Below are 25581 nucleotides of genomic sequence, written 5' to 3' on the forward strand. Positions count from 1 at the left end.
GAACATGCAGGTGTGGACAAAAGGGTTTCTTGATAGGAGTGACACTAAAATCACCACAATTATTATTTCTAAGTTGCCCTCTGATGATAGATGGGCGAACTTAATAGCGTGGGCTTTCCTGGAACTGCGAATAATCTTGTTGAACCGAATATATAGCATATGACAGGTCCTTGAACAACTAGGAAGAGATCGTGGAGGGCAGCTTTCCATGTCTGTTTTTAATTCTCACATTTATTGTTTGCGTCTCTCAAAGTCAGACCTCTCTTCCGACTGCGCGGGGGTAGAGGAACCAATATGCACATAAATGGCAGAGAGGAAGGTTAATGAGGGGCAAGTGCAGGCAATGACGGGTCTAGACTATGGATGGGTGAATCGGCTCTAATCTGATTCCAATCTATTTTAGCATCTTTAAAATGACTGGAAATAATTCCACAAATTCTTAAATCAATTTTGAACATGCCGTTTAGATGAGAACATCTCTCGACTCCTGACAAATCTTTTTTTTTCCATCTATATATTTTATTTTATGACACTTATTTAAAATATTACATATGATGCTATTCTGATAGTGGACCTTCAGATTGATGCATTTCAGCTGGACTCATATCTGATTCTAACCAATTTGAAATACAAAATACACACAGTGGTACTAAAGGCAAATTTGCCAGAGAACATGAAAATGGGCCTGTGCGTGTTTTCTTAGAGGCTTATAAGGCCCAGGTGTGACAGGTGGCCCTTTATGGCGCTGAACTGTGGGGTTGGTCTAACAGCTCCCATTTGTCTCTTATAGAAAATACATTTTTGAAGAGCCTCATGGGCCCACCTACCCCCACTCGAAATTGTCAGATTGCCCTTGAGTTAGATCTACAGCCTATTAAAAAAGTGTGTAGGGCAAAACCATTGTTCTATTGGATAAGGCTGTGGACTAAAATATCGTGGGGCACTGGGGGATGTAATAACCCAGAAAGGAGCGATGAATCTGCCATGGGTATCATTTTTAAATAATAAACTCTTAGTGCTTGGACTTTCTGACTATTGGTCCAATCCAAACCCTGTCAATAGTATTTCGAAGGGTAATGTCCAGCGTGCTCTTGTGGCTACAAGGGAAGCCGAAATTGGAAGCAGACTGTTGATTTCCTCTCAGTTTCATAGATGTCCCTAAAGAAGAATGTGGGTTATGAAGAGTATTTGAACCAAATGCACCCGAAGCAGAGGAGATCCTATTTTAAAAAATCACACCAGGAATTCTTCCTCTGGCTGCCTTGAGGTTTAGGTGGAACCCCAAGGTCAGTCTGACTTGCCCTTTTTGCCTGGATACAAGTGAAGATATGGTACTTTTCCTACTGCTTTGTCCTAACTATGGTGACCAGAGAAACAGATCCTTAAAACCTCTTTTCATCTTGCACTCAGTTAACACCACCACTGAGGCCATGACATTGTGTTTGGTAGCTACAGATCAACTTGCTACATTTGCAATAGTTGGCAATTTACTTAGGGCGTTGCGAAGAAGATCCAAGTACCATACGCCATACATTGACCCACATAGATTTGACCACCACATAAATCCTTTTATTGGCTCCTGTTATAGAGAATGTACTCCATGGCATTGGCATTTTAGCAGATTTCAATTGCTTGATTATTGTCTTCCGTAAGCAGAGCGATCCAATAAATTGGGTGACGTCTATGAGATGATTATTAAAGCCTGTTGCATACTAGCGGGAATTTGACCATCACATGGATCCACTCTTGGGCCCTGTAACATAGAATGCACTTTATGCACGTTGGCACCTTTGTAAACATTGTATTGTTGAATCATAAGCAGACTGATGGATTAATTGGGTGAAACTTACATGACAACAGTTTAAGGTTCAGATTCCTGTGTTTTTTTCTTTTTTTCTTTTTCTGTGATGCTATACTATGATTAATGTATTCTTTTTGATGTTTTTATCTGTTGGCTTTTATGGTAAAATTACTGAAATAAAACATGAATGAACACAATCTCATTCTAACCAATTTGAAATACAAAAGTAGCAAACCAGCATTTTAATAATCATATTAAATCCCTCTACCCCCATTCAGCTCTGTAGGGGTTTGTCATGTTTGAATCATTGTTTTAATCATTTGCACCCAGGGATGGGCTCTCAGCCAATAAGCTGTCTGGGAAAGCTGCTGCAATATTTGTTCAGCTCTTCGACTCCTTGGTGCTCAGACCTCTCCCAGCCCCCACATCATACCTGACACTCCACTGCCCCTCAGACTGCCATGCGTGTCTGACTCCGGTTGTCACACTCATTCCCCTGTCTGCGTCGGGTAGCTGCTATAGAAATAGAAAAGGGACTTGGTCTCGTTTCTATTTACTACAGCCGTAGCCATTTGTTTTTTCTTTCTATTGACGGGTAAGTGGCATGCGCAAGCAGTGTGCAACTTGTCTCAAGAATTAAACTATTTAAACTATTTGCAGCCCAGACAAAACCCTGAGGTGTGAAAAGCTATCCCCCCCTTGTTTCGAGACAAACTTGGCAGGTAACAACACTGAACCCTTCCCAAAGCTGGAGGGCCATTAGCTGCCCTTTATGCACAAGTGCACAGTGGTGATGGCTATATTTGTGCCACCGTTCCAGTCAGACATTTTAAGATTCACCTTTGTGTAGCCAAAATGTTAGAGAGACAATAGCATAAACACAACAAGCCTCCACCCCACCACTGGACCAATAATTGCCCCTGCCTCTCCTCACTTTACAGAGGAGCTTTTGAACACACGATGGTTATGAGCTGCACTGAGACTATCTGCTGGGATGAGTAGCTCCATATTTCCTCCCAGGCGTTCTGTTCCAGCTGAAGGTAGAAGTGTTTTAATAGGGAGTGGGCAGGGACGGGCAGGATTAGGGCCTAATTTATTACGAAAACATATTTGAAGGTTGTGCTTGAAAATTGTTTGGTGTGTCCTCAGAATTCCAAGTTGCAAAGGATGCTATTAAGCGATGGAGGCCCAATTACTTAACAGAGTGGTGTAACAGATGTGGTTACAGTTATGTACATGGACTGAAAATTAGTCACATTTTTTTCAAAAGGTGTTTTAAATATAAATAATGTGTGGTCAAAATATACACTAAAATAGAGATATTCAAATACAAAATCAAATTAAAATTAAAATAGGCTGATGCCTGTTGAAATCCCTCAGCTCAATTGATGAAAATAAATGACAAATATGTATTAATGTTATTAACTCACTGTAATGACACAACTTTAATATGCGCCACACATATAATCTAATCCAAAAGTATGTAACTGATGATGTGATTCTTCTCATAGCTGATAGAAACATACACTGTGGAATAATAGTACTGCCACTCATCATCTTTCATTTACTTTAGCAGAGTAGGACATCAGGATGGAGAAATCAGTGCATGGAACGCATATCCAGGTTATCTATTTGAAACTGCCAGGGATCAGTCCGGGGTAGTCCTAGCCCAGTTAAAGGCCTTGGGATCTGGGGGGTCTATGTGACGAAATAATAAGCATCTTAAATGATGAATTACGACTGCATATGTTGTCTGTGCACCCCACACAGTTGTGATCACCCACTTCGCTGCTAGCTGTGTGGTGTGCATAGGCACTTTACAATTCATTGCCATCGTATGTTCCTTTTGCATTTCGGATGTGCATTCTGTTCTCATGATGGAATGCCTCTTCTCAATTCTTTCCCCAGGTTGTGTAGAGATCCTTAACCTCTGCTCTTAACTCCACATTGGACTTTCTTCTTAAAACCGATTGCAGGTCTGATTTCCACCCTCCTTAGGCACATTTGATTTTGAAACGAGATCAGTAAACTATACTCCGCCCTTCTTTGATGGGTAAACAATATTCTCACATAGAGTCTTTTCCTAGTTCTCCCACATGCTTGTTTGTGGTGTGATCAAGTTGTAATGTATGTTGTTCCATATTAACACCTATGGAAGAGACGCCAGCCAATCAGGAAGCCAGGAACATACACGGAAAGTGCCAGAATCTGCCCATGATCGCACTTTGTCCCTGGTGTCTGCCCCGTGGGCACTCCATTTTCCATTCGACCATTTTCCTATTTGTCCAGACCGGGAAAACCACCCACCACACAGGAATTCTGCACACGATGCACTGTCCTAACAGCAGCATCACCCCATTTACTGTTTGTCACCCACCCCATTTTCCAGATACCGGCCGACTGCCCACTTAACAGCAATAGAAATAGTAAAAGTACTAGCTGCGTTTACTATATCAGACGTCGGCCATCTCTCTTTGTCGTTTTTTTTTTTATTATTATTTGTGCAAATCTCACAATGAACAGCCAGACATCGGCTGCAGATGCTAGCAGCTTTAACCCCAGGGTTCAGTGGACAGCACAGGCAGTAACAACCATAATCTCTCACAGAGGGCCGCCAGGCTCTTACCTCAAATTCCACCCTCAATCCAGGGGTTAAAAGTATGTTGTTGTAAACCATGCCTCCCCATATAGTTGTAAATATGTTCTCCCTCAGCGATGAAAGCTATGATCATGAATTGGCAATAATCTTCCATCAGGTCATTAAAGTCTGACAGAGTGTGCTAGGGCAATAGTACAATTCCCAAGAGCTGGTCGGGCAGGAACACATGTTAAAATGGAACAGTTGCCACAAATCCAAACATACATGTGCCAAATGTACTACTTAAAGTTTGATGTGAAAAGTTATACATTGCAGTTGAAATTGGGCCACTTTTCTTTGACCTGTGGGCTGTTCCCTTATGATTCTGAAAAACATAACCTTCTTTAGAGTTATCAGACATGCTCTTTCTCAGAGGGATTAGCTGTGGCCTCTCAAATGGTCACTCATTCAGTGTAATAAGGAAGCAGTGAGATGGCCAGATGGGACAGGGCTGGCAGAACACAATTATAACTTGCAGGAGCACCACTGGCAGTGTTGATTATTACATATAGTGCATGATTATCATATGCAGTTCATACCTTATTGTAAAGGAAGGGAAGGATACTTTGCAGAGGAGGGACTACTGCTAACAACTCTGGCGTTCTCTCAAGTGAATGGGCTTCCACATTAACCTCTTGGAGGTTAATGTGGAAGCCCATTACAGTGGGTCTGAACTTGATGTTGTGGATAGGGAGTTCCTGTGGTAGGATTTGAGTAGAGTAAATGAACGCAGGCAAGGGAGATTTGAGATGGAGTTATCATGGTGGGGGAATGGTGGGGTATCCGACAAATAGACTTGAAGGAGTGGGATTGATTGTTCAGTTCAGTTGCAATGTAATCTTGTATAGTACCGTTATATCATGATATGCTATGTCAATATAATTTTATATTTTATCTTATTTTATTTTTATTGTGTAAAGTGCAGACCTCTCTCAAGAGCGGCAGAGCGCTGCACAGAACGTGGGTAGCCAACATTTGGGCTGACATATTTTAACAGTAGCACAATACTGTGAGATCTATTCGTATGTGCTTCCATTGGAATTAACTCATCTTGGTCTGGTGAGTTTGAAAGAGCCATGTTTTGAGGGATTTACGAAATTGGAGAATTGTGGGGGCATTCTGAACTGACACCGGGATCAAGCTCCAGAGGGTGGGTGCATGACAATAGAAGGATTTTTTGCAGGTCCTCTTTTGGGGACGAGTTGTGATTCAAGCTGGTTTGATCGATTTGCTTTGCGAGGAGCATGTGCCAACAGAAATGTGGAGCTTAGCTGACAGGTAGTGTTCTACTCGTGACTGCTTTGTAGCTGATACATGCTCTTGCTTGTAGTCGAAGCCAATGTAGTATGTCAAATGTCCAATCTCCTATAATAAGACATGCTGCAGCGTGGTGGACTGCTTTAGGGGAGCCAAGTGAGCAGCTGGGAACCCTGTCAGGAGAGCATTTCCCCCATTGATGTACAAGACCACAAGGGCCTGCACAACGTTCTGGAGGTCTTAGGGCAGGATGACGGGTTTGATTTTTTTTAAAATAGAGATTCTGAGCCAGGCTCTTTGGACCTTCTTGGCCATCTGTTTCTGGAAGGACCGACTGCAGTCAATGGTGAAGCCTAAGGATGTTGATGATGAGCTTGAGAGTTGTTTATGAAATCCTTCTAGGTGCATATCATATAGCCATTGTTGGACAAGTTGTTTATTAGCAGGCGGACCGATGAGGACAAATAAAGTCTTGGATGGGTTAAGTTTGAGATAGGCAGGCGACTTCCAGGAATGGATGTGGCAATTGTGGAGACGAATGATGCCCTGCACGTTATTTACTCTCATGGTCAACTGATTATCGTCCACCTAGTGGTGGAGGGCTATATTGGGATCTTTGAGGAGAGTGCCTAAAGGCTCCATGTAAAGGTTACAAAGGTTTGGTGAGACAACTAAACCATGGGGGTTTCCACAGGAGACCTAGCGTCGGTCAGAAGGCGACAAGTTAATTTCAACAGCGTGGTGTCTGCCTGAGAGGTAGGAGGGTGACCAATTCAGGACAGTGCCTGAGAATCCCATCCTGTCAGCAAGGAGAGAGAGAAGGATGCAGTGGTCGACGGTGTCAAATGCAACCAAGAGGTTAAGGAGGATGAGGAGGTATGAGTCACCCTTATCTATGATTTGAAGGGCATCATCCACAACCTGGATGGTGGCTGTCTCGATTCTCCACTTGGGGTGGAACTATGATTCTGGTGAGTAGTTGTATAGCAACTTCTTTTTTTCAAGATTTTGCCAATAAATGGGAGGTTCATAATGGGTCAGTAGTTGGCTACGTCGTCTGGATCTAGGGTTGTTTTTTTCAAAAGAGGTCATATGAGACCAGTTTTGAGGGTGTGATCCTTCTGCAAGGGAGGCATTGGTGGTGCTGAGGAGTGCATTGAGCTTCTGACCCGTCAATTGTTTAATGTTGGAGGCTGGAAATATATTGTCAGAGTAAGAAGTAGGTTTGAGGGAGGCAATCACTATTATGAGTTATGAGGGAAAGAGAAGAGATCATTTGGTCCAGGGAGGCAGTGTGTGTGCTGGGGTACAGGGGATGCTAATGCTGTGAGAAGTTGATTTGATGGTTTTTGTGGATTTATACTGTGCCAAATCATACCATTTCCTCTCATATGTTCTACCGTTAAATATGTCCAGCTTTGTACTATGATGTAGGTACCCCTATTCAGCTGTAAATTCAATCTTCTTATATAGGAATTTATATTCGCCCATACATTGTTAAACTATTATCACCCATAGATTTTCACACTGCAAACCTTTAGTGTTGGAAATTGTGTTCTCTGAAAAAGTTAAAGTTATTTTCTTCCACAGAGTTGTCTGTTATATTTTCACCTGCTCTCACCTGATGTCTCTTGTGTCGCCTTGCACACAGTCCACTCCGAGCTCTGCCACTGGGCAATCCCAGATTTATCAATCTGGTGTCTGTCAGGTAATGGTAACACCTGATGAAGAAACTCCACACTTCAAGGATACACTTGAGAAATGTTAAGCCCACTACTTAAATAATCAATTACTATTTTCAGAATTTGCATGTAAGAACCATTAATTCCCACATACACACTCATTTCATTTAGCATGTGCCCGCTGTGATCAGTGCTATGCCTGTATTGTTCTAGCACTGAATCAATAGGCATGATAACTATCACAAACTCCATCCCTACTCCTGGTTACATTTCTTACCCGTACAGATCGTTCATGTGTGCTAAACGTTCTCCTACTTTACCCATGCCCTTCCTCTGCAACCCTCTAGTGTTACTCTAACATTGCTGGTGGACGTGCAATATGCCGGTGATTTTCGTTCTATGCAACCAGCTGATCACTTGCTCTCCGGCACCTCTACAATGCGTTTCAGCTGGACCTGCTTTCTAATTTTCTCCCTGCAGCCAGCTGATCACTGCTCTCTGGTTCATATTTAATGTGATTCAGCGGTGACCTGCATTTTAATATGCTCCCTGCAGCCAGCAGATCTCGTGCTCTTCTACACCTAAAATCAGCAGCTCTGCAGCCCTCGGCAGTCATCGAGTCAGCAACGCTAGCATACCTAGGTAAGCCACGTGGGCCCCATTTACTGCCACTGGCCCCTTTGCATCGTGCCCTAGTGGGGAAAATGTATTTGTTCACAAATAATTGCATTTTGAAAATCGTGCATTTAAAACACAGCTGCATTAACAGTGAAGCAAACGTGTAGAAGCATGTGTTTTTAGGCTATCACTCAGCTGAATGTGCTATGATTTTTGTCCAATTTGTGTTACTCTGGCTTGAACTTGTGTAGCCTGCCCTGTTCTCCTACTATTGGCTGCCTTGGCTTCAGCTGCCAATCACTAACACCGGGAGGTGGGAGCCGGCCTGTTGTTCCAAGGCCCACTTCTAGGGCCCTGTCTGCTCCCCATCCACTACCAAGTCACTATATGAGTCTACTAGCACACCCTGACCCTCCCTGGGGCTGCCAACTCACTCTGTTATGTAACTGCCTACCCTTTCATTTCCCTTCATGGACCTTCACTCTCCCCTCTGCCTGCTCCAGCTGTTCTCCCTGCACTCTCCCTAACAGCCTTGCCTCAACACTCTCCTCTAACTCATAAACCCTTTCCTTTACCTACGGTGCCTATGAATTTGCCTTTGGCACTCACATTTTGTTTGGTGTGTTTTGAAAAGTCAAATGTGGGTGTGTTTAGAAAAATCAAATGTGGGTGTGTTTTGAAAACTCAAATTTGGGTGTGTTTTTCACTTTACTTTGGACCTCAAATCTAACCTGCTAGCCCAGTGACTGTTCCCCACCGCTGTACTTGCATATTCCTCCCACTGTCTCCATCTGTTTCTCCTATCTACTACAACTCCTTCTCTATCAACTATCCTTCCCTTCTCACTAAGTCTGGTAAGAAGAAATGTAAAAAGGATATCCTGGCTTCCAACCCAGGTCTCCCAATCGCTGATACCTATTGCAGCACCTCTGCCAGACAAACCCTCACTGACATCCTCATTGTTGTTCCTTTATCAGTTCTCTGGACCCCTCATACAATCTCTGTGCTCTGTCCTGTCTCCTCCTCTCCCATTAGTGGTGGCACCTGCTGGGAAGTTCTCATGGGTTACTTTGACTCCTCCAGAGTCATCATTAATGTCTACATAAAAGGAAGTGTCATGGTGCAAGGCCCTCAGGCTAATCTCCTTCTCTTTGATGGGCTGTTCCCTCAACTTATCAACTTCCTCTCATCTCCAGCTGTCCCCTACTCTCCTACCTTGGCTACCGTGCCCTTTTCTCCTCCCTCCTCTGCCCCATCTCAAGTCCCTTCCTCACATCCACAGGGTGTACCTCTGATTTGTACCCCTCCCCGGAAGGTCTTTAAGGCTGGCAACCTTCTTCATCTTGCCACTCTAAACTCTTGCTCAGCTGTCAAACACTCCTCTGACATCTTCCACCTCCTAGAAGAACTTGACCTTGATGTTTTCGGTCTTACTGAGACATGGTTCAGGGCCAGCTCTGTCATGAGATTTGACACTCTCCTCCCTGATGGCTACAACATTCTCTCCGCCCCCAGATCCACCCAGCCTGGGGTATATCCCTGATCTTCCCTGAGTGGATTCCTGCCTATATCATCCCCACTCAGACTTACTCCTCTTTCAAATGCCTTGTTTGCAGGCTCGCTCTCTCTCCTAGTCCTAGTCTGTTGCTACTCTCTACCTGCCCCCTGGTCAAAAGACCCCTTTTCTCTCTGAGTGGGCTGACCTCTCCGCCTCCCTCCTGCCATCAACCACTCAACTACTCCTCCTTGGTGACCTCAACATCCATCTTGACTCTCCCTGGTCCTCTTCTGTGCTTTTTCGCGACCTCTGCATATTCACTCTCTCTATCCTCCCCTCCAGCCCTACTCATTCTGCTGACACTTGATGTCTTGATCGCCTCTGGCCTCCCGCTTTCTACTCCCCTCACTACTCCTCTCTCTTGGAGTGATCACAGCCTCCTCTCATCTTTCCACCTACTCCCCTCAATCCAAGTTTACCCCAAGATTGCCAGTCGAGGCTTTCACTACCACCTTCTCCCCCCTCCTCCACCCAGGGCAGACACACATCCTGACACAGCCCTGTCTCTGCTCTACTCCTCTACTTCTGCTACTCTTGATGTTCTTTCCCCTGCCACGAGGATCCACCTGAAGTCCAAAGCCAAGTGCAATTCCTGGTATGACTCTGACCGAGATACACTTAAACGAAAGTGTAGGGCGGCTGAGAGGAAATGGATGGCATCTCGTACATCCTCTGACAAACTGGCCTGCCGCCTGCTCCAACAGCAATACCGACTCTTTGTCCGCACCAAGAAGAGAGCCCACATTCAAGCTCCTGTCTCTGCGGCAACTGACAACTCTGCTGAACGCTTTCAAAACTGTAAGGAGCTGGCCCCTGCTGCAGTCTCCACCCCTCCTCTTTCCTCCCAGGCTCTTTGCAATGCCATTGCCTCTCACTGTATCTCTAAAACCCAGGACATCCTGTCCACCCTCTCCTCAGCTCCTACTCCACCCTCCCCCCTCCTTCTCTGCTTGATGACCCTCATTCAGCTACCCCCCTCCCTCTTTCTCCTCCTTTCATCTTTTCTTCCCTGATGAGGTTGCTAGACAAGTCCAATCTATGAGAGCCTGATCAAAACAAGTCCATCCCTGTTCCTCGAAAACCATTAAGGACCACAATGATACCCTTGATCTAGCCCTTGCCGATTTCGGCAACCTCTCCTTTGCCTCTAGTTCTTTCCCCTCCTCTCTGAAGCACTCCCTTGCACATCCTCTCCTCAAGAATCCCACAACTGATCCTTCTTGTCCGGCTAACTATCACCCTATTTCCAATACTCCCTTTTTGGGTAAGCTCCTTGACAAGCTGGCCATCTCTCAGCTTAACCGTCATTCTGACTCTGTTAGCTCTCTCCATGACCACCAATCTGGCTTCAGAGTTGCAAGAAGCACGGAAACTGCTCTCCTGAACATCTGTGAAAACCTGCTCTCCAACCTTGACTCTAACATTCCCTCGGTCCTCATCCTACTTGATCTCTCCTCTGCTTTCGACATGGTCAACCATACCACCCTGCTCAATCGTCTCTGTGACAACCTGGGTTTCACCGATCATGTTCTGGCCGGGCTTACTTCTTTCCTCTCTGACCGTCCCTACTAGGTACAACTTGGGTCCTTCCTATCTTCTATCTCCCTCTCTACCATGTGGTGTTCCCCAGGGGTCTATCGGCTTGCCTTGGCTTTTCAACGAATGTCTGTCAACTCTCGCCTACTGCATTTCCATTTTCTGCTCAAATTTCCAGTGCTATGCTGATGACACCCAACTCATTTTCAGGTTCCTTCAGCCACCTCCTCTCCTTCACTCATCTCCGATTGCCTAATCGCCATTCAAAATTGGTGTGCCGCAAACAATCTTTGTCTAAATGCCAACAAGACTGAGACGCTCCTCATTGGTACACCTTCACCATCCTTTCCCCCCACTCTCTGGCCAGCCTCCCCCGGCCCTCCTCCTACCCCTACCTGTGAGGCTAAGAACCTCTGTGTCATCTTTGGCTCCACACTTTCCTTCTCCGCACACATCTCTGAAGTCTCTAAAAGGTCAAATTTCCTTCTCCATCTCCTTAGAGGTACTCTTCCTTTCCTTCCCAAAGAAGCTCACTGTCTCTCAAGCTTTGGCTCTCTCTAGGTTGGACTACTGTAACAGCCTCTTTCTAAATCTACCTGCCTCCACTCTCCGCCCGCCTCTCCAACTAATCCAGAACAGGACTGCGAGACGTGTCCTTGGCCTCAAGCCCTGTGATTGTATCTCTCCAGCTCTGAAATCATTGGCTCCCAGTGGATGCAAGGATCAAATTTAAAATCCTCTGCATTGTCCACAATGCTTTCTGGGGCCTGGATCCAAAATACCTTCAACTATCCCTCTGTAAATACCTCCCCTCTCGAGCCCTTCGCTCCTCTTCTTCTAACTCCCTCAGGGTCAGCCGTTTTTCTAAGAAACAAACTGGGCATAGATCTCTGTCTTCGGCTGGGGCCTCCCTTTGGAACAGCCTTCTTGCCACCTTGAAACTTGAGGAGAACCATCTCCGGTTCCGGAAGCAGCTCAAGACCTTCCTCCTCGCTTCTGCCTTTGCCCCTCTTCTCCCCTGCTGATATGCTTTCTCTCTTGGCACCGTGCACCTGGCCACCATCTGTTCTTCGGGCCCAGGTACCTGCTCATCCTGCCTCCCTCCTGCACTGCATCTGGGCCACCACTTGCAATGGGGTCTGTATCTGTACACATACAGTCCTCACCCACTTTTCTTCTTCTGAACTTATCAGATACACCCTATTTGACTAACCTAGCACTTTACCACTTGCTGGCTGAGCTACCACTGTTTATCGCCTGTATTTATTTATTTATTTATTGATGTATTTATTTATTTACTTGTTTAATATTATTTTACTTATTACTATTTATTCTGTTCTCTCCTCTGCTCTGCACTTTCCACTTTCCCCCCTTCCATGCACTTTCCCCCTTTTCCCTTTCCCATACACTTGCGCGCTCTTAATGTGACTGTGCCTAGTAAGATCGTTGTTTTTGTTTCTCCCCTGTTCCCCTCCCTTTGTCCGGTCGCGCGCTGAAACACTTGTGTATAGGCGTGATATAAATAAAATATAATTTTATTTAATTTCACTCTGAAATCACATCTTGGCACTATTAAACTAGTATGGAAGTGACTGTCACGGTACACACAACTCTTAATGTAACATAACATGAGTGTTGAGTCCTGATTTTATCTATGGATTTTCTCTGATAAAGTTCTAAGATTGCACTTAAGACTTCTTTTACTTGGACATGATTTAACAGATGAGTTTCACATTACAGTGGTTGCAGTTTTCAGCTGTCCATCTGAACTGCACATTATGAGCTGTAATAAAGCAGTCTGCTTAGAAGAGTTGGGTGTGGGCAGAGGCTTCCAAAACCAGAGTTTTGTAGAAAGGCAGCTCACAGCAGCTTACCTTGTTACTTGTTCCAGCGTAAACTCTTTGAACATTTGGCTCAGTTTCTCCACCCATAATCTCAAGGGCCAGTGTGCTGAATCTATTGCAGCTAACATGTTACCCTCTCTGAATGGAAAGCATGCACTGGCATTGCTGGCACTGGCACCTCCCCGATGGTCGCGCCGCTTTGCTGGTGAGCGCTGCTGGATAAACTGATGTTGGCTTCAAGCCGGACTACTAATCACCACCCATTTCCTCCATGTCCAACACTGCTCGATGGTCTGGTATAAGAACAGTACATGACTATTTTGTTGAACCACTGAAGAGATGCACATTTTTCATTAAAGACAATTAAACGAGTAACATTTTTCCATATGTTTATGTGGGACCTAACAAAGGCAGAGACGATTGACCTCTGTACTTGGCTGATGATCCTAATGTATGCCATGATAACCCAGACAACCAACGAGAGGAGGTTTTATTTGATAAATGATATGCCCTTTCACAGCATTGCCTATTCATCTGCAAGTTACTTGCTGCACCGTTTGCAATTGGCCTAGAAATTCAGAGTGGTGCTTGCAGAAGATCCTGAGAGGGTGGACAATGTCTCAGTGTGTTCATGGAACTGCATTAGATTGCAGTTGACTGTCAAGAGTTGTGAACACTTTGGACCACATTTTTTGTTAAAGTGATGGAAGATGGGATGTATTCTTGTACACCGCTGCTCAGACAAGCCCACATGGATACCAGTCTTAGTGTTCAGCAGAGCGCTCCATGTTCTAGAGTTTTTATTCCATGTCCCTTGATATCTATACATCTCTATTTGTACTATACTTAAAAGTTCTCAGCGTGTGCTGTTCCTTAGACTTGTCCAACATCATCATTTTAGTGAGAGGGGGTAGTGAAAAACAGACCCCTTGCTTAATGATTCATTTTTCTAGGGGCCAGACAACCAGTAGTGTATCCTGACAAGGACCACTTACAAGGACCCCTTACAGGGAAACATGCAAAACATAAAGGGTGCATTAGAAACCTATCAGTAACTGGGATAACACAGTATCCAACAACACAAGTTCTCTAAAGGGTATGATGGCGGTGCTTCCTTTAGAGGAAACTCATTCACTCAAGTAACGGCTGAAGGGTCATGTTAACATTACACTTAGCTTTATTGTTACTGATCTGTGAATATATAATCCGTTATCAGAGGCAAGAGGTTATTCAGATCATAGAGTGTACTACAGGTTTTTTAAATACTATTATCATTATTATATGGTATGATATATAGGTAATGCAAATTCATAAAAAGTTAAGCCTTTTAAACTTAGTATTTACATACAAATCGGACTGCGTTGAGGAACTGCACAACAAATAGACTTGGTTCTGCCTTTAGTCTCCCAAACATTCTGATTTTCCAGACGAGTAGTTGTGGATTCGCAGACAGCAAGCCAGATGGGCAAATGGCAGTGAGAGTAAAATATTTGTGTATGGTTTATATGTAAGCGGGCTACCTGAGCAAAGCCCTCACGGCCTGACCGCATCTAACAGTGAGTGGCCAATGCTTGAGCTGGAACCTGGACGTGCTGCCATTCTGGTTAAACCACGGCCTGGTTCAGGTTCCAGCCAGTCTAGATGACGCATGCGGCTGGGGGCAGTCGTCTACTCAACTCATTCTGGTGCCTCAGAAGAGGACCTTGGTTTTTCTCCAGGTTCTGGGCCTCATTACAAACCCAGGCGTTAAGGGTTAACGGCGCCGTTAACCCTTAACGCCTGATTACCATTTTAACGCCTGCCTTTAGCATTAGCGTTAAAATGCAAGGCGCTAACCCGCCTTGGTGCTAATTACGGCACCGTAATTTACGGTGCCGTAATTAGCGCCTTCCCCACTCCCATTATGCCCTATGGGGCAAAAATGGGAATGGGGAAGGGTAAATGGGGAATGGGGATTTACCGCCCCACTCACCTTGGAATGGGGCGGTAAATCCGCCATCCACCATGGTGTAAACACAGTTTACACCATGGTGGTAAAGTAGGGAACTTACCGCCTGGGTTGTAATGAGGCCCTCTGTCTCGAAGCCTCCCATTACGATTTCTAAGGGAGAGCTCCCTCCGCCCCCACGACCCCCCACGCCTCCGCATCTTACCGCAGCGCACGTCGCCCCCAGTTTTCATGTCTAGAAATCCTGTTGTTGAATGAGAAGTCTTGCAGGAAGCTGTTGAGTACATGTCTCTCTCCTGGCGACGTGCAGGAACCAGATCAAAACAGATGATATCGGCAAATATTTGGAAACATTTTCTGTAGCTTCACACGTGAATCTGACTCTGTTCTAATGAGTGTGATATAATGGCTCTGTCTAGACTGCTAGACGTTATTTTCCCCACATTCCACAGCAAGGCCTGGGAATGGTTTGAATCTTTCATAAATGCTTACAAAATGGAACCGTGTTGCCTTCCTTAAGTGATTGTAATGTATTCATCCATACAATGCTATCTGATTCTCGACCGCTCTGCTATGCACGCGATATGCCATGATATGCCATGCTGTTCTGCTGATTGATTTGGTGCAGTCAGTGGGATGAATCGCTCGGAGATCTCCCAGTGCTTTGCGGCCTAGTTTTGAAGCCTGGCTTGTCTGCCCTTTTCCAAAATGGAAGTCCTGATTTCAGAAGCCATTGTTTTCTGCAGGTGACTATAACTACTTGGCATCCCTTCAGGTATCTATCGCCGTCCCTTAAAGGTGAGCTTTTCAGCTTTTTAAAGCAGCAGTGCCAGAGCAGCATTATACATGAGGCACATGCCTGGGGCCCCCCAAAAGCCCACCCCCCACAGCCACAGATAACAAGACTTACATTCCTTGACATGTGTCGTCTGTGAGTGTAAGTGTAGTGCTGTTTTAATGATTTAATGATTCATTCTCAAATTGTTTAGGAATTCTTTTAGCCATCAATAATATCCTCATGAGTTTTGGACATGGAATTCTTTCACTGCCCCTGCTATAGCTGAGTGGGCTAATGCATGGATGGAAAAGATCTGTGTGTAATCGGGGGGATAACAGGTTTGCATCCAGGCAGATTCACCCACAGCGTCTTCTCCCAACGTCTATAACATGAGCATTGATGGGCTGGGTAACAGTAAACAGTATAGGTTTCTGATATGTGTCAACACGATCCTGGATGCCCCAGGAGCGGTGAGTGTATCCTGCATTACATGAACATGTTCAGCTCAGAAATGTTTTAGAAACTTTGTAAATGATAAATCCCGGGCCTCCAAATCCCTGGTGCCTCGAAGAGATTTTAATCCACACAGCAGCACTATCCAACATCTAAAGGACAACCCCAGCTATATAATAATACTTTTTTGGTTGTTTTATTCTTGCCAACTGCTGTTTGCATTCCTGAATGTGCAGTGTACATTATTTGGAATGTGATTGATTCCCCATGAGTAGTGTGGGCTGAAACACCCCCTACACACCAAAACTGTTGCATTGAAGTACAGGTAGGAGGACACTGGCATATGAGGAGGGACATTTAGGTTGTGGGTGCTGTTTGGTTATTTACCCACCCATGTATTTATTTATTTATTTATTTATTGGACATTTGTATGAGCCTATACACAATTGTTTCCAGGTACCACAAGACAAGATGGGTCGGAAGAACATGGGAATAAAGTAGAACAAAAACATCTATATTGGCCTTGTGACAATCCTACCATGCAAGTGCTTGACAAGGTGGTAAGTGCAGGGGGTAGGGGTAGAGGTAGAAGTGCAGGAGAGTGGTGCTGACAAGGGTGGGGGGAGCAAGTGCTGCGGAGGGCCAAGGCATTAAATGTCAGGGGAAGAGGAGGTAGGCAGGATGAGTGTGGTGGACAAGGAGGACCAGGTTAGGTCAGCCTGGGAAAGGGAGCCTGAGGGCAAGTGCTGGCAACAGATGCTAAGTGGACTGGTACAGGGAGTGGTGTGGCCCCTGTATGACTGTGAAGGGACCAGGTCCCAGTTGCAGCGACAGAGGGAGATTTAGCATGGGAGGGGTAGAGGGAAGGAAGAGGAGCAAAGTAAAATATTGAGAAGTTTCTGGAATTTAACAAGGTCCAGCTCAAGTTTGAGGTGGCAGGGAGGCTGTTTCAGAGGGAGGAACCAGCCAAGGAAAGAGATCTATCTCCCACTCTCTAGTTGCAGAAACATTAGACCTGCAGACACTTGGAGACAGAGGACCGAAGGACTCTGGCTGGGAGGTATTTAGGGAGGGAGAGCTGAATGTAGAGAGGTCCCAGGCCCCAGACACAATTGTGGGTGATGCACAGGGTCTTGAATTTGCGGTCACAGGGAGCCAGTGGAGAGATTTTAGGGCTTGAGAGATGTGGTCCCTGAGCATGAGGCCAAGCATAAGTCTTGCAGTCCTATTCTGGATTAGTTGAAAAGGGCAAAGGGAGGAAAGAGGCAGAATGAGGAAGAGGATGTTTCAGCAGTCCAGCCTGGAGACGTTGAGCTACTGGTGGAAGGTGAGGAAAGGTAGAATGCACCTGAGGAGGTGCAGCAGAAAGTTGGATTTTCTTGGCATTGCTGGCCCATGGCCATGTTAATCTCTATGGCCATTCAAGCACACACTATCTTCCCCTCCAACCCCTCTCCATCTTTTAAGCAATACAATCACACGTTAGCCAGTCAGTGTTTGTTCTAAGCAGTCGTTTGAGAGTTAATGGCTTAATTGCAGCTCTGAAAATGTCTTAAGTTCAGGCACTTAATGTATATCTCTGCCATTGACCGACGCCCTGTTAAAAACAATCAACAACAAAAACAACAGTTTTGGCTTGAGGTATCAGATAAGTATTTGCCAGGTACTGACATCATATGCTCAGGCAATTCGTTCAGTTCCTAGCTGTTGCAATCTTATGGCCAGGTAGTATCATTATATCAGTGCCTGGCAAATGCCTATACAATGCCTATCCAAAAACCCAAAATGTTGGCTTTGCCAATGCTTGTTCCATAGGCTTCCATGACTCTTTACCTCACCGTTATTGGCAGATTGATTGATATGTTTGTGATGTAATGTTTATAGCAACCATTTATAGAATGTGCTGCAACCCGAGTTGTCTCTTCGTGCTTACAATAGGTGTCACTATTACACACAACTTATTATGCCAAACCTAGCAAGATGAAGGTTGGAATGAATGCTCCACATTGTGGACTAGTACCTTCAATGGAAAAAAACAGATTTCGATAAAACTCATTACATACTAGTCCCCCTCCCCCAGTGCCAGATCAGAGCTAAAACCTAATCATTAGAACAAGTAAAACCGAACTTTACATGGCATTGCTACAATTTCAGGGTCCAAAAGAGTTTTAGCCGGAAAACTTCAATAGTTTGATTATAATGCACTGGTTGTGACTTCACAACTGATTGATCATATAGTTGTCACATAGAAAGCAGTTGAATATATTATTGACGTCAATTTGTCATTCAACCGATGGGCAGGTGTATTGTAATTCACTAGCAGTTACATCACAGATGCCGGATTATATCAACATCCTCAATGTGCAACCTCATCTTAAGTCTCTAGTTCTCACTTTCCAAATGAGTGCAGATATAATTATCCTCTATCTGTCATATCGCAAATGTCCCACTTTATACTTCAGCCCACTAGCAGTAACTCCACGTGTCTGTTATTATAGTATACTCTTCCATTTGTGACATCACCAAAGTGCAATCGGATCATAATTCTCTAGTTGAGACTTTGCAACTGGGTGCCTATATAATAATATTGCTACTGACCTGATAGTAGAGTGGTTACATTACATAAAGTTGGGACATCACAATTGGCCGATTGTAATCCTCTAGTGATGTCAGTGAACACTTATTGATGGGGGCCAGCTGTGTTCCTTCGAGTATTGGAAGTTCATCCTTTATTCAAAGGAAAACAAAAAAAAAACACTAGTCTCTAACAAATTAACTTTCCAAAAAAGGGAAACTATGCCACCTACACCCTGAAAACTCGTTTGTAGTTAAGTGGCACATTTTCACAGCTCCAAAAGAAGAACATGTCCTTTTGGGCGTATCATTCTGTATAGTTCATGTTATTCAGGACTCATTTTAAATGCTAATTTCACGACATCGAACCACACGATAGAAGATGTCAACGTGTTCAGCTCTGGAAGACCTTTTCTACAAAGTCTGGGATAAATTCACACCATAAAATGGCACGCAATCGGTTCACACTGAATTCAAGCAAGCCGGATGCCAGGATATTTAGGATGAAGTTATTGGACGACAGTGCTCATTGGAAATAACCCCCATTCCCAAGGATCTGTAGGGCATTTTCTTACACTCAACTGCATTCATTTGCAAAAGTATCTCTATCAATAATGCCTTAAACATCACCTGCTCCCTCAGCTGGCCATGTTTGGCAGTGTTGGTAGATGACCACAACCTCATGTTTTCAGCTGATGCTTTTCATTTAACTAGCGGTTATATGCTGGGAGTTGTAGTTATGGCTACTTAAATTAAACACGTTTGAACTAAAGCGCATGATTCAAAAGTTTGGTTAACAAAAGAGTTACCCTGAAGAAGTGGTTGTTGTAACAGGTGAATAGCCCACGATGAGCTATGTATATCAGAAACCAAGGAGACTATTGGTATAGGGTAGCTTCTGTCTTGGTGCCATGAGTAAGCAGTGGGTCAGAGTATTTATTTGCAGACCTTGGCATCATGAGGTGATGGCCAATGCATGGTGTGTCTTTGTGGTCTGGGAGTCAGGTTGTCCACTTGAAGCCGCCTTGAGACAACGATGTGAGGGAGGTTGTACATAACATCCTCCTCAATATTTTGAAATGAAACGTAAGTTAATATGATTGATTTTGATTGATTGGTTATTTATAACGCACTTAATACCCAGAGGTTTCTAAGCGCGGACCCGGGGATAGAACCTGTGTTGCTCCGTGTCGTCTTGCTTCCAAGGCGAGCATGTTGCTGTGAGCTATCCTCCCAAATCTCAGCTACCAAAACCAGCAGTGTTAGGTTCAGTATCTCAGGTCATAGTCCATCAGGCTCCAGAAATTGTTAAATAGTCGAACAGTGAAAAGAGGAATTTCGGCAGGTTTTTAGATGATACCTATATGCCTGGATTGTCATTGCAGCCGGTGCTGATGGTGCAGAGGGCACATTGATGGGAGTTTCTTCTGTTCACCCTCATGCACGGCATCTCGGTATATATCATCCAATGGGTTTTGAGATGAACATGGCTGTTGGTTCATGCTTGGCATGCAGAGGCCATGACAGCTGTCAGATGATGCCCTTTCATCTTTTTGATATGGGCCACATTGCATGCTCTAAGGCAAGCTGAGGGCGGAGGTGATGTAAGACCTCTCGGGACGGTGTCTCCATTTTCCATCATTAGAATTAGACAACCCTTGAAGAGCCTACTGGTGAGATCCTCTTCTCTGTTGTGCGTGCTTGGGATTCAGGTGCCACAATTTCTGTCAAAGGAAGCCGTTTCACGCTGTTGACACGTCCCATATTGCAAGCTTCAGAAACTCACTGGCTCTCAGCAGTCAACTTTAGACTTTGCTTGTGTAATGATCAGGGGAGTGGACATGACAGGGCTCTGGCTTTCTCATAGGAATGCCTGTTCCAGGCAGATACTCATCTGTGTGTTGCCATATGTTGCTGATCTTCCATAACCCTGTCCGCTGACCCTGTAGGAGTCCAGGAGCTGTGTCAGGGTACGTGCCAGCAATGGGCTAACTCTAAGGTGTCCTTAAGGGGGTCCACGTGATCACTTCGAAAGTAAAATACCTAAACCCAAAATGCCAAATATGTTTTTTCTTTAAACCCACTTTGCACATATCGGCCGTTCAGTAGGGTCATAAACTATGAAGGATTGTGCAATCATTCAATAGTTTTTCATTAATGTGCACTGCTATAGAATCTCCATATTTTTAATGTCCAGTGCAATGTGGCCTCTCAGAAGCAAGCGATCAACCCACTGTGTGATCTTACCGGCTATAGCCATTTTACCAGACATAATAAAATGAGCAATTACATGTCTGAATGTTCTCAAAGTCAGAAAGCAAATTACATTCTGTAGTGGATACCATTAAACTGGTAACTGAGATTTAACATCAGGCCAGTTCATCTGTAGGTCTGGTGCAAAGCTGGCCACATGTGAAGCCTGCGTGGATCTACTTTTCAGGCTACAGATGTTGGAAAAATATATACTATTGGGAGGCTTCATAACTGTGTATTAAAGAATTTAGACCACTGCAGGGAAAGCAGCACACTCACAAGGCATCCCTTACGCTGGGCACTCGTTACCTCATATATGCAAACAAGGATCCTGAACAGCATGTCATGGACATAGGAAAGATAGACACATTACAACAAAGCATTAATGTTGGCACAATGAAATCAAGGGCCACTTTACTTGCTGTGGTCAAACATTTTTACACTTTCCACAAGCTTTTAGGCACAAAGATGTTGTCAAGTGACGGAGGACAACGAGATGGAATGTCTTGTGATGATCATAACAGGGACAACGGCAAAAAAAAAAAAAACATGCTATAACGGCAACTTGCAAAAAGCCATATACATAGTCCACAATGGATGCTTATTCTACTCTAAATGGTTTTTGGACGTTTTTGTCTGCATTGTGAATTTGAGGTCTTTAAGAACAGACTAAATCACTGAAGTGTGCCTGAAATATACCTTTAATGCTAGCAAATATTGTATAGCATTCCAGAGGGACAAATTGTTTGCTATTCTTATTCTTTCTTATTTAGGGTCACTGCTCAAAGTTTTACATCTGTGCAAACCCTGTTTTTTTTTTGAGAGGCCAGAACAAGAAAGCCAGCCACACCTGCAACAAGGAGCAGCATGGCGCTGGCCACAGCCTAGGAATTTAATTTTTTTTAAAAAAGGGGGGGGGGTAGGATTCGGAAGGGAGACCACAGGGGTAGCAAGGGAGACCTCGGGGGTCACAGGTGCGACCCATGACGACCCCCAAATAACGTCCCGTACAGGGCATCTGCTTGGGAGCTGCCACCCTTCTTTTAGATGTAGGAAGTCCATGGGGCTGCTCTGGGAGTCTTTAGTAGCTGTGGCTATCAAAGTAATTACATCAAACTAGAAGCACTTCTCCAAATTGACTGTACAGGTTTGGTGGAACAGGAATCGTTTACACTTCAGACGGAATTGAAATCACAGAGCTCCGGTGTGGGGTAATTCCCTTGGCTCTGCTTGGAAGAATTGTTTTGCTCCTCGTTTGGGGGAGGGTGTATGGGTTCTGCGTAGAGAATGATGGGTTCAATACTATCACAGAGCGGGCTAGGCGAGAGGAAAGCAACAGTAATATGTGGCATACGTTACCACACTTGGGGGGAACCTGGCTCGCCTTACATGCCCGGTGTGTATATTGGTCTGCAGGTTTCACTACGTCTTTCCCTCTTTTCTACCCTTATTTGTCTTTTCCCTTACATGCCCTTTCGTCTCCCCTCTCTCTACTTTTCAGTTCTGTGGGTTTGCTCGAAGGCTTCATAGTGGATAGTGGACAAGGTCTACTTATGGAATAGATAGTTCACTTTTGAATTTCTATGGAACTTAACTACAGTGTGATTGCATTGTCCTGCTGAATTGGCGCTGCCAGGTTTGTATTGTGCTGTGGAAGTATTTCTTAAATTTTTACAGCAATTAGCACATGGGGTTTCTGTCAAAGCTGCTAGCTGGACCTCATCACATTGTGTGTTGGATGGATGATTATACATTGATTAAACATGTGAGAGTACAACTGATTTTCACAGAGTTTAGGCTGATGGTTTTACTGTAGGTATTGTTGCCAGGGGTGGTAGGATGAGGGGGTTGTCTGTGTATATTGTATCTCGCATACCTGTTGAGCTAGTTATAGTTCCACACTTAATAATAATATATTTCCTGTATAGTGTTACACACCGATAGGACTCAGAAACAACAGAAGACATTATTATCCACCTGTTCGGACCAGGAGGACCCAGGGCCCGACCCCCTGCTAAGACAGCAGGTAAGCATGCACCAACATGTCTTTACTCCCTCTGTCCCCACAGGCCATCCCCACTCCCTCGGGCCCCGCTGTGATGTTCCCTTGTGCCCCCCTCCCTTCTCGCACACAGGTGTTGCATGTTTATCTTGATTCTTCTACCCTGCTCCCCCCTACCGTCCAGCCTACTTCTGCAGCAGTCTGTCCTGATACATTCTGGTTTCACCATCACCGTCTTGTGGCCAAGGCTGGATTTGACTTTAATGGACTTCATTGATTCACGGTGCGTCACCCTTCCTCAACTCTCATGCTGGACTTCCTTTGCATCCTATACTCATGGTGGCCCTGAATCATGCTGTTCCTGTCTTCATCGTGCATCCTGGCTTGCAACATTATGTGTTACTAGTGACTTCTGCAATTGTATTCACTCTCCCCTCTTTCTTCTCCACTCTTTTCTCTCTGTTCTTTCCTCCTCTCCCTTTCTCCTTTTTCCTATCTCTTCCCCGCCTCCCCTTACTTTCGTCTATGCACTTACTCTATCAGAATTATCCCTGGACCTTGTATGATAGCAACCTTGTCTCTCTCCTCCCCCAGCACTATCTGAAATGCTGTCATGCCGAGTACGATAGTTAAATTCACATCCTTACTGTTCATGGCCTGTAAGAATGTCATTGTATTTTCCCTTTTTTCCTCCCTTGCCTTGAAGCGCTTTGAAACACATTGTGTATAGGCGCTACATAAATAAACTATCATATCATATCCCACAGAGTGGTACTCAATTAACTTCGGAAGAATGAGAGGCTGAGTTGACACTGCCGGGATTTGAACATGCCACAGCAGGCTGCGCACAGATATCAGGGGCAAGTGCTTAGCTCACTGTGCTATCCGATCAGCAGACTTGTATTCTTATTGCTGTTGAGTTACTGATGAATTGCAAACAAGTTTAATCCTGTATCCCAAGTTATTATTATTCTTATTATTAGGGTAATTATTCAGCGTGAGCCTAGCTTCGGGAAGCAACGGAGCACTTTAAAATCATATAAATCAAGTTGAAGTAATACATGTATAGAAGAATTACTATATGGAGGGGGGTGTTAGAATGTTTTATATTATCTTATGTTATTTTATATAATCTTATACTATGTGGTATTTTATCATAGTACAATGTAGGTGTTGTCCCATGTCAGATTATTCTCACTGCTTGTACCCCTTATGAATTGATTTGGATTGTGTTGTGTTGTATTGCTTTACTTTACTAATAATAATGATATAAATGTACTAAATAAAAAAACAACAAAAATACATGCTTGTTTCATGATGCCAAGCTGCTTCCTTCAACCAGTCCATGACCTGCAGGCACCGTGGTGGACATTTTTGTGAGCAACCAATACAGAAATACATATTGAAACAAAACTCTTACACATATTTACATGTACTATCATGAGATGCTCTGCATTATTCAATTGCAAGCATATGGCTTTTTAAGTGTTTAGGACATTTTCCCCAAGCCGCTTCCAACCGCAAACAAGCGAGGTTTCTGGCGGTAGCGATTGCGGGGAGGTCCAGATGCAAAGGCCACTTTAAGAAAAAAGCTGAGTGCCAGCGTCCATGCCCACGTGGGGAACATTCATTCTCATCATCTGCTGTCCCTTGTGGACTCTAGCCCAACCAACGCCATCAACTTCTTGGTCACGTGAGCAGTCTGCCTTTGATGGATTGCCCTGCAAACAATTCAAGGCAATTGAACACAGTTTCCTTTCAATTGTATGTATTAGTTATACGCCATTTGCAATTGGAACTCGACCACTTCTAAGCATGGGGGAGGATCAAGCGCAGATCTGTCTGAACGAGAAGACCACAACCACTTCTAAGCATGGGGGAGGATCAAGCGCAGATCTGTCTGTCTGAACGAGAAGACCGCCTCTCGCATTCATAGACTGATAAGAAGGGGTCTTGCTACAACCCAGAGATTTTCTGTTATCTTTTGGTCGGTCAGGTTTGAGGTGGCAATGGGATCCTGGGCAAGAGTTAACCCAACGGGTGGCTTTACACTGCCGTGGCCTGCCATAGAAATAGTTGTATTTGTGTTGGAAGATTGCCAGAAAGTTCTGGAAGGCCAACATTAGGAGTCTGGTTGGCTGTAATCCAAAAATATTTTAGTGAGTTATTGTGGTAAAAAAATAAAAAAATAAAAAAAACATGAATGGCTTTCCAGTTCAGCAATACAATCACTAAATCAATATGGATCTTCGTTGGTAGCCTATGGAATGTCTTCATAACTATAGAGCAGTCAGCACGGGTCTCAGGTACATGGACCAATGTACAGCTGAGGCCTTCAACCCCTCATGTCAGTCAGCTCTGGGTAGTGATTGATTGGCGTCAGTCCGAGAGTGGAAGTAGAGGAGGCCAGGCGTAGCGCTTGCTTGCACAATTTTATAGCAGAGATCTTGTGTATGTACAAGGCGTGGTACAGGCAGGAAGTGTCATGACAAAATGAGTAGCTCACGGGGTAAAGTGTTGGCTTCTAACAAGAGGCCTGCTTGCTTGTCACAGATTCGATTCCCACATCAGAGACACCTCTGCCCGGCATCCTTCTGAAGAAGATACATTGAGTACTATACATTGGGTTATACCAGCAC

General features: G+C 44.5%; 1 protein-coding gene and 1 long non-coding RNA gene across 4 annotated transcripts in view; one reads left to right on the plus strand and one right to left on the minus strand.

Annotated features, from left to right (window-relative positions):
- LOC138566694 (uncharacterized) overlaps nucleotides 1-24223 on the plus strand; it is a 70484-nt gene extending 46261 nt beyond the window's left edge. The window contains exons 2-3 of the long non-coding RNA XR_011301997.1: nucleotides 22869-22966; nucleotides 23710-24223. This is a non-coding gene — a long non-coding RNA (uncharacterized lncRNA). The remainder of the gene's footprint in view (nucleotides 1-22868; nucleotides 22967-23709) is intronic.
- The window catches only part of LOC138566693 (leucine-rich repeat and fibronectin type III domain-containing protein 1-like protein), a 799167-nt gene that overhangs the window by 355353 nt on the left and 418233 nt on the right, over nucleotides 1-25581 (minus strand). The window lies entirely within an intron of this gene.

Source organism: Ambystoma mexicanum, chromosome 2p, assembly GCF_040938575.1.
Source record: "Ambystoma mexicanum isolate Mex_15411 chromosome 2p, UKY_AmexF1_1, whole genome shotgun sequence".
Classification (NCBI taxonomy): Eukaryota; Metazoa; Chordata; class Amphibia; order Caudata; family Ambystomatidae; genus Ambystoma; species Ambystoma mexicanum.